At 36.7% G+C, this 9,889-nt stretch overlaps 1 pseudogene; it reads left to right on the forward strand.

Annotated features, from left to right (window-relative positions):
* The first annotated feature begins 3,030 nt into the window (after positions 1-3,030).
* LOC105515935 lies at positions 3,031-4,338 on the forward strand (annotated as a pseudogene).
* Positions 4,339-9,889: the final 5,551 nt, after the last annotated feature.

The following is a 9,889-nucleotide window of genomic DNA, read 5'->3' on the forward strand; positions in this document are numbered from 1 at the left end:
AAAAAAAAAAAAAAAAAAAAAAAAAAGAAAGGAAAGAAAAAGAAAATAAGAAAGGTTGAAATGAAGACTCTAAATATTTATCTAAAAAAACTAGAAAAAAATCCAGCAAAATAAACCTACAAAAGTAGAAGGAAGTAAATAATAAATGTAAGAAAAGAAATTAAGTAGAAAACAAGTGCACAATGGAGAGAACCATAATAAATGTAAGAAAAGAAATTAATTAAGTAGAAAACAAGTGCACAATGGAGAGAACCAACACAACCAAAAGTGGGATCTTGGAAAATAATAATAAATTTGACTGGCCTCTAGCAAATAAATCAAAGAGAAAGAGAGAAAGAGGGAGATAGTACGAGCAAATGAGAGCAAGCAAGCACACAATTCCAACATCAGAAATGAAAAAGGGACATTTCTACAGATTTTGTGGGCATGAAAAATATAAAAAGATGTATTAAACACAACCTGCCAATATTGTATAGACTCAAAGCTACTAAATAAGTTGCTTCTGTAATTTAAAACCTTCCCATAAAGAAGTATTCAGGCCCAGATAACCTTACGGGTGAATTCTTTCAAATATTTAAGGAAGAGGTAACACTAATCTTACACAACTTCCTCAGAGAGTATAAAGTGGTAAAATACGTATAACTAATTTTAAGAGGCTAGCATTACCTTAGGACCAAAGTTTGAAAATGACACTTAAGAAATGAAAATTATAGGCCAATCTCTTTCAAAACCAGGAATGGAAGAACTCTAAACAAAATGTTAGAAAATTGAATTTATCAATATATAAAAAGACAATAATCATGACCAAATTGACTTTTGTTGAGGTTGGTTTGACATTTGAAAATTAATCAGTGTAACTCATCGCATTAACAGAAAACATGGGAAAATCGTATAACCTACTTATTGGATACAGAAAAAGTATTTGATAATGCAAAGAACAGTTGTTATAAAAACTCTTTGCAAACTAAGAATGGAAAGAATTTCTTTTATCTGATAAGGAGTATTTACAGAAAAACCTAAAGAAAATATAATATTGAAGAGCAAACTATTTAAAGACATCCCTTTGAGATGGGCAATGAGACAAGCTTCTCTTCTATCACCATTTCTACTCAACATTTTATTGGAGGCCCTATCCAGTCCAAAAAGGCAAGAAAAGGAAGAAGGAAGCTCACATCAGCTCAGATGACATGAATGTGTATATAGAAAATCAAAAGAGTTCATGAGCTATTAAAATTAATAACTGACTTTAAGCAAGGCTGCATGATCAAAATTAAAAAAGTAATTTGTATTTTATATACCAGCAACGAACATTTGCAAGTGAAAATCAAAAAGATAAAATGTACAATTGCATCAAATAACTAGGAATAAATATAATAAAACTTGGGCAAGATCACACCAAAGAATTGCAAATTATTATCAAGAGAAATTAAAGATGACCAAATTAGTAGAGGGATATACCATGTTCATGAATTGGAAGACCCAACATTGTAAAGATGTTTGTATCAGTCAGGTTTCAATCAGAGAGGCAGGACTACTAAGATAAGATAAACAAATAAATACACTTATGCATCTCATAACAAAGTTTTGGTTAATGACAGACTGCATATACAATGGTGGTCCCATAAGGTTATAATGAAGCTGAAAACTTTATGTTGCCTAGTGATGCTGTAGCAGTGGTAATAGCATAGAACAAGCATATGCTCTTTAAATATGTTTAGATACACAAATACCATTGTGTTACCAATTGCCTGCAGTGTTCAGTACAGTAACATATTGTACAACTTTGTAGCCTGGGAGCAATAGGCTATACCATATGACCTAGCTGTGGAGTAGGATGTACCATCTAGGTTTGTGTAAGTACACGCTATGATATTTTTACAATGATGAAATTGCTTAATGACACATTTCTTAGAATGTATCATCATCATTAAGCAAGTCATGACTGTACACACATACATGCACATGTGCACACACACACTATACGTATATACATAAATATAAACACATGCATATGTATCTATGATTTGTTATAGGAATTTAACCTTGCACAATATAGGAGCTGGTAAAACAGCCTCTATAAGGCTGTCTGTGTGTCCAATGCCGGACCTTGAAATCTGTATGACAGACAGTTGAGAAGGAAAGAAGGATATCGGGGGTAGAACAGAGGCAGAACCTGGATCAGCTTAAGTCTCATTGCCTCCAGCCTTGGTGATGTGGGTGTCCAGCAGGAGAAACTGGTGCCACTTGCCAAGGAGTTGGAGAGGTTGAAAGAGGATTCAGAGTTATTTGGAGCAATTACAATCTGACTGTTTTTTCCACACCAACAAAGGTGAGCTGAGAGATTAGCTACAATGTGCATGAGCTATAACAATGCATGCTCTGACATATGAACATAAAAATTATAGCTGCTACTTTAGTTCTACTCTCCAAATCTCTTGCAAGGAAGGCCTTCTATGGTCTACCCTAACCAAAAACCATCAGGGAAAAGAATTCTGGGAGATATAGTATTGCCTAGCTAAATCAATCCATCACAAAACCACCCAGATGTCAATTTTTTCCAAATGAATGTATTGGTTAATTCAATTTTAGTAACAGTCCCAGCAGTTGTTTTTGTTCCTCCCATGGAAATTTACAAACTTATCCTAAAATTCATCTAGAAATGCAAAGAACCAAGAACAGTCAAGACAATTCTGAAGAAGGCTGGGGACTTAGACTACCAGATATCATGACTTGTTATATTGCTAAAATAACAAAGCTCATGGGCCTGAGGATAGACAAATAGACCAATGTAACAGAATAGAAAATTCAAAAACAAACCCACAATATATGCAGTTATCTGATTAATGACAAAGATGAAACTGTAGTATAGTAATGAAATGAAAGTCTTCAATAAGTGGTGCTGGGACAATTTGATATCCATATGAAAATGAATTTTTACCCTGCTCTCACTGTACATCAAAAGCAATTGTAGATATATTAGATATAGATATAAAAGGTTAAATAATAAAACTCCACAGGAGCATAGAGGCGATGTCTGAGGAGCAGGATCTAACACAGGAGCAGACAGAGAAGCTGCTGCAGTTTCAGGATCTAACTGGCATAGAATCTATGGATCAGTGTTGCCATACCTTGGAGCAGCATAACTGGAGCATAGAGGTTGCTGAACAGGACAGCTTGGATGAACAAAAGAGTGTATGGAGTGTTTTCAACCCGCCTCCATCCCTACCCCTGCAAGTTAATACAGCTGACCACAGGATCTACAGCTATGTTGTCTCAAGACCACAACCAAGGGGTCTGCTTGGATGGGGTTATTACTTGATAATACTTCCATTCCGGTCTACCTATTACACAATACTTGATATATTTAGGCTTGCCCTTTGTTTTATATGGCTTCACCTTCGCAGCCGGATCACTGACACTGTTGGGGACATAGTTTCATTTATGCTAGCGTTTGAATAGAAATATGGGAGGGCACACCCTGTTTTCTAGCCCAGAACACATAGCTAGGCACCTGACAATGCCAAGCTGGAGCTTCACTCTTTGATTTGTTTTCTTGGAGATCATCAACAGGTCTCTGATAAGTTTTGTTGCAACACACTCTGTGAACCCAAAGTTATTTCATTAAAGTTCTTTCTCTAGGATGCTCTTCTGGGCATGTTCTACAAACAAACCTGAGGGATATAGGGTCTCCCGGGGTTTATGAGAGAACACCTATCCATTCCTGGCCATGGTGATGCTGAAGGATCAGCGGATGACTGTGGTGGGATGGCTAGAAGGCCTCCTTCAACCGAATGACCTCATTAACCAACTGATATCTATCATGGGTACAAACCAGACTTACCTGGTGTCAGAATGCCTGGAAAGGGAAGAAAGAAACCAGACCCAGGTGTGGAGACAAAAGCAGGATGAGGCCTACCTGGCTTCTCCCAGAGCTGACCAGGAGAAAGAAAGGAAGAAATGGGAGAAATGTGAGCTTAAGCGGCAGAAGGTGGAGAAGGTGCAAGAGCAAAAGCTGGCAGAGACGAGATGGTAGCAGAATTTACAGGAGGAAAAGGAAAGGAAGTTGGAATGTCTGCCCCCTGAAATTTCCCCAATGACTGTGAAAATGTCAAGATTATCTTCAAATTACACAGTGATTCTCAAGTAGAGAGATGATTCCACTTTTCACAGTCTCTAACAGTAATCCACAACTTCTTATTCTCCTTGAAGAAAAGCCCTGAAAAGCTTCTGATTGAAGCCAGTTTTTCCAGGCAAGTGCTGCCCAGTTTCCCTATGCTGCAGGAAGTTGGATTCAGCCATACAGGAGTTCTGTATGTTTAGGATCTAATAGACAAATAACATTTTTTCTTCCTCTCCCCTCCTACTCCCATCCCTAAATGAAACAGAAAAACACACAAACAAAACAGAAAAAAAAAAAAAACCAAAACCAAGAGAGAGAAATTCATATTATTATTATACAATGTATTTTTTAAAAAGATTGCTGCATGCAAAGGAAGGATCAGAAGCCGTGTTGTTTGCAAGAATCACAACCTGTGTGTGCGTACGTGAGATAGCAATGAACATACCCACTCAGCGAGCTCACCTTTTCTCAGTGGCCTCTGCACATGCACCGTCCAGTAAACAGAGACTCTTCCCCTTCAACTCATCCATTGTCCTAACTGGGAAAGGGGACATTCCCACTAGTTCTCATTGATTCTTAGTTTTGTGGAAAATAAAGTGAAAAACCTCCATCCACCAGCTACTTGCAGCATCTTCTGACTTCTCCCACCTCTGGAGAGGAGAGGGAAGAGAAAGTATACAGCGGAGATGTTCCTTGATCTGCCCACAGTTTATGAATAATTTTGTTTCTGTTTTGCAGTGACCAAGAGGGCTGAAAAAAAAAGTTCCAAGAAGAAGGCATAGATGAATATGTTCATGAAATTGGAATAGGCAATGATTTCTAAAATTATTTCCATAGATTTAGGGGGTATAAGTGCAGTTTTGTAACATGGATATATTGTATAGTGGTGAACTTTGGGTTTTTAGTGTACCCAAATAGTGAACATTGTACCCAATAGGTAATTTTTCAGGCTTTACCCCCTCTGCCACTCTCTCATCTTTAAAAAAATTAGTTAAATAATTAATTAATTTATTTTGAGACAGAGTCTTACACTGTCGCCCAGGCTGGAGTGCAGTGGCGTGGTCTTGGCTCACTACAACCTCTGCCTCCTGGGCTCAAGTGATTCTCTGCCTCAGCCTCCCAAGAAGCTGGGATTACAGGCACCTGCCACCACGCCCAGCTAATTTTTGTATTTGTAGTAGAGGTGGGGTTTCACCATGTTGGCCGGGCTGGTCTCAAACTCCTGGCCTCAAGCAATCTGACCCCCTTGGCCTCCCAAAGTGCTGGGATCATAGGCATGAGCTACCGCACCTGGCCCCTCTCACCCTTTGGAGTCTCCAATATCTATTATTGCCCTCTATGATGTCCATGTATACCTGCTGTTTAACTCCCACTTAGACGTGAGAACGTGCTATATTTGACTTTTTGTTTCTGAGTTATTTTATTTAGAATAATGGCCTCCAGCTCCATCCATGTTGATGCAAAATATATGATTTTATTATTTTTTATGGTTGCATAGTATTCCATGGTATATATATGTCACATTTTCTTTAGCCAGCCATCTACTGATGAACACTTATACTTATTTCATGACTTTGTTATTGTGAATGGTGCTGCAGTAAACATATGAGTGCAGGTACCTTTTTGATATAATGATTTCTTTTCATTTTGGTAGACATCTAGTAGTGGTATTGCTGGTTTGAATGGTAGTTCTATTTTCAGTTATTTGAGAAATCTCCATACTGTTTTCCATAGAGATTGTATCAATTTACATTCCCACCAACAATGTATATGCATTCCATTTTTGCCACATCCTCACTGATACCTGCTTTTTGACTTTTTAATAACTATTCTGACTGATATAAGATGGTATCTCATTGTAGTTTTAATTTCCATTTCAATGATGACTAGTAATGTTGAGCCTTTTTACCTGTTTGTTGGCTGCTTGTATGTCTTCTTTTGAAAAATATCTGTTCATGTCTTTTGTCCATTTTTGATGGGGTTATCTATTTTTTTCTTGTTGAGTTTGAAATCCTCGTAGATTCTAGATATTAGCCCTTTGTCAGATGCATAGTTTGCAAACATTTTTTTGCCATTCTGTAGGTTACCTGTTTACTCTGTTAATTATTTCTTTTACTATATGGAAGCTTTTAATTCAATTAAGTCCCATTTGTCTATATCTGTTTTTGTTGCATTTGCTTTTGATGATAGTCAGAAATTCTTTGCCTAGGCCAACATTTAGAAGAGTTTTTCTGAGGTGTTCTTCTAGGATTTTTATAGTTTCAGGTCTTATATGTAAGTCTTTAATCTATCTTGAGTTAATTTTTACATATGGTAAGAGATATGAGTCCAGTTTCATTCTTCTGCATATGGTTATTCAATGTTCCCAGAATCATTTATTGAAAAGTGTATCTTTTTCCCAGTGTATGTTTTTGTTGACTTTGTCTGTTGTAGGTGTAGTTGACTCCTGATCTCTGTTCTGTTCCATTGATCTATGTGTCTATTTTATACCAGTATCATGGTGTTTTGGTTACTATAGCTTCGTAGTATAATTTCAAGTCAGGTAAGGTGAGGTCTCTAGCTTTGTTCTCTTTGCTTAGGATTGCTTTGGTTATTCAGGCTCTTTTTGCATTCCATAGGAATTTTAGGATTTTTTCCCTAATTCCATGACAAATGACATTGATAATTTGACAGAAATTGCATTTAATATGGAGATTGTTTTGGGCAGTATGATCATTTTAACAATATTGATTTTTCCAATTCACAAGCATGGGATGTTTTTCCATTTGTTTGTGTCACCTACAATTTCTTTCATCCGTGTTTTGTAGTTCTTCTCATAGAGATCTTTTACCTCCTTGGTTAAATGTATTTCTAGGTATTTTATTTTATTTTTCTAGCTATTGTAAATGGGATTGAGTTCTTGATTTGGTTCTCAGCTTGATTTTATTGGTGGATAGACATGCTATTGATTTTTGTATCTTCATTTTGTATCCTGAAATTTGACTGAAGTAATTAATCAAATACAAAACTCTTTGGAAGAGTGTTAGGATTTTTCTAGAGATAAGATCATATCATCAGTGAACAGAGATACTTTGACTTCCTCTTTCTAATTTGGATGCCTTTTATTTCTTTCCATAGGTAGGATTCCAGTACCATGCTGAATAGGAGTGGTAAAAGTGGGCATCCTTGTCTTGTTCCAGTTGTTAGGGAGAATGCTTTTAGCTTTTCCGTATTCAGTATGATGTTGGCTGTGGGTTTGTCATATATGGCTTTTATTATTTTGACATATGTTCCTTTGATGCCTAGTTTGTTGAGGGTTTTTATCATGAAGAAATGATGAATTTTATCAAACGCTTTTTGTGCATCTATTGAGATGATCATATGATTTTTGTTTTTAATTCTGTTAGTGTGGTGTATCTGATTTATTGATTTGTGTATGTTGAACCATCCTTGCATCCTTGGAATAAAACCCATCATGATGTTCTTTTTGATGTGCTGTTGGCTTGCTAGTATTTTGTTGAGGATTTTGCATCTATGTTTATCAGGGATATTGGCCTAAAGTTTTCTTTTTTTTGTTGTGTCCTTGCCTGGCTTTGGTATCAGGGTGATACTGGCTTTGTAGAATGAGTAAGGGAGAATTCCCTCCTTGGCATTTGGAACAGTTTCAGTAGGATTGGTACTAGTTCTTTGTACATCTGGCAAAATTTGGCTGTGAATCTGTCTTGTCCTGGATTTTGTTATTATTGTCAGGAGATATTTTTAAAATTACTGATTCAGTTTAACTACTTGTCATTGGTCTGCTCAAGATTTCTATGTCTTCCTGGTTCAATCTTGAGAAGTTATGTTTACAGGAATTTGTCCATTTTCTCTAGGTTTTCTGGTTCGTGCACATAGAGGTGCTAATAGTAGTCTCTGATGAGCTTCTGTATTTCTGTATTGTCCATTGTAATGTATCCTTTATAATTTCTGATTTTGCTTATCTGAATCTTCTCTATTTTTTTTCTTGGTTAACCTAGTAAGGAGTATATCAGCCTGTTTACCTTTTCAAATAACCAACTTTTTCTTTATCTTTTTTTTTTTTTTTGGTCTTAATTTCTCTGATCTTTGTTATTTCTTTTCTTAGGCTAGACTTGGGTGTGGTTTGTTCTTGTTTTTCTAGTTCCTTGAGGTGCAATATTTGGTTGTCAATTTGAGATCTTCCTGTCTTTTTGATGTAGGCAAGCTAAACTTCCTTGTCAGTGCTGTCAGTGGGGTGTTGAAATTCCCCACTATTATTGTATTGCTGTCTATCTCTCTTCTTATGTCTAGGAGTTTTTATTTTATGAATCTGGGTACTTTGGTGTTGGGTGTATATATATTTAGAATTGTTATATTTTCTTGTTGAATTGATTCTTTTATTATTTTATAATGATCTTCTTTGTCTTTTTTTCCTGTTGTTGGTTTAAAGTCTGTTTTATATGATGTAAGAATAGCCACTCCTGCTTGTTTTGTTTTCTGTTTGTGTGGAATGTCCTTTTCCACTCCTTTACTTTGAGTTTGTAAATGTCTTTACCCATTAGGTGGGTTTCTTGTAAGCAACATTTGATTGGATTTTATTTTTTATCCATTCTTCCAGTGTGTATCTTTTAAATGAAGCATTTAGTCCATTTACATTCAAGGTTAATATTGATATGTGAATTTTTGTTACCATTATGATGTTAATTGTTACCTAGTTGCTTTGCAGTCTCAATTGTGAAATTGCTTTATAAGACCTGTGAGCTTTATACTTTTGTGTGCTTTTATGATGGTGAGTATTGCCTTTTCATTTCCGTGTTTAGAACTTCTTTGAATATTTTTTGTACAACTAGTCTAGTGTTGATGGATTTCCTTAGCATTGACTTGTCTGGGAAATACTTTAGTTCTTCTTCATTTATAAAGCTTAGTTTAGCAGGATACAAAATTCTTGGCCAGCAGTTCCTTTTTTTGGAGATGGAGTCTTACTCTGTCGTCGAGGCTGGAGTGCAGTGGTGTGATCTCGGTTCACTGCAATCTCCGCCTCCTGGGCTCAAGCAAGTCTCCTGCCTCAGCCTCTTGAGTAGCTAGGATTACAGGTGCACGCCACCACACCTGGCTAATTGCCAGCAGTTATTTTCTTTAAGAAAACTGAAAATAGGACCCTAATCTCTTCTGGCTTATAAGACTTCTGCTGAGAAGTTGCTAGTCTGATGAGATTTTCTTTCTTTTTCTTTTTCTTTTTCTTTTTTTTTTTTTGAGATGGAGTCATGCTCTGTAGCCCAGACTGCAGTGATATGATCTTGGCTCACTGCAACCTCCACCTCCTGGGTTCAAGCAATTCTCCTGCCTCAGCCTTCCTAGTAGCTAGGATTACAGGCTGCACCACCATGCCTGGCTAATTTTTGTAGTTTTAGTAGAGGTGGTGTTTCATGTTGGCCAGGCTGGTCTTGAACTCCTGACCTCAGGTGATCCACCTTCCTCCATCTATGTCTGCCTCCCAAAGTGTTGGGATTCCAGGCATGAGCTGCCGTGCCTGGCTGGTATTCTCTTTATGGGTGATTAGTTGCCTCTCTCTTGCTGCTTTTAGAATTTATTCCTTCACATTGACTTTGGATAGTCTGATGACTATCTGGGCAAAGAGTTTAAAAAGAGGACCTAAAGAATGTGCTAACCATAAAAGACAAAATTGATAAACTGAACTTTACTCATCAAAGATAATATTAGGACCATAACTAGTCAAGCCCCAGAGTAGGAGAAGATAATTACAATATATTTATATCTTACCACTGACTCACA

Source organism: Colobus angolensis, unplaced genomic scaffold, assembly GCF_000951035.1.
Source record: "Colobus angolensis palliatus isolate OR3802 unplaced genomic scaffold, Cang.pa_1.0 Scaffold270, whole genome shotgun sequence".
Taxonomy (NCBI): domain Eukaryota; kingdom Metazoa; phylum Chordata; class Mammalia; order Primates; family Cercopithecidae; genus Colobus; species Colobus angolensis.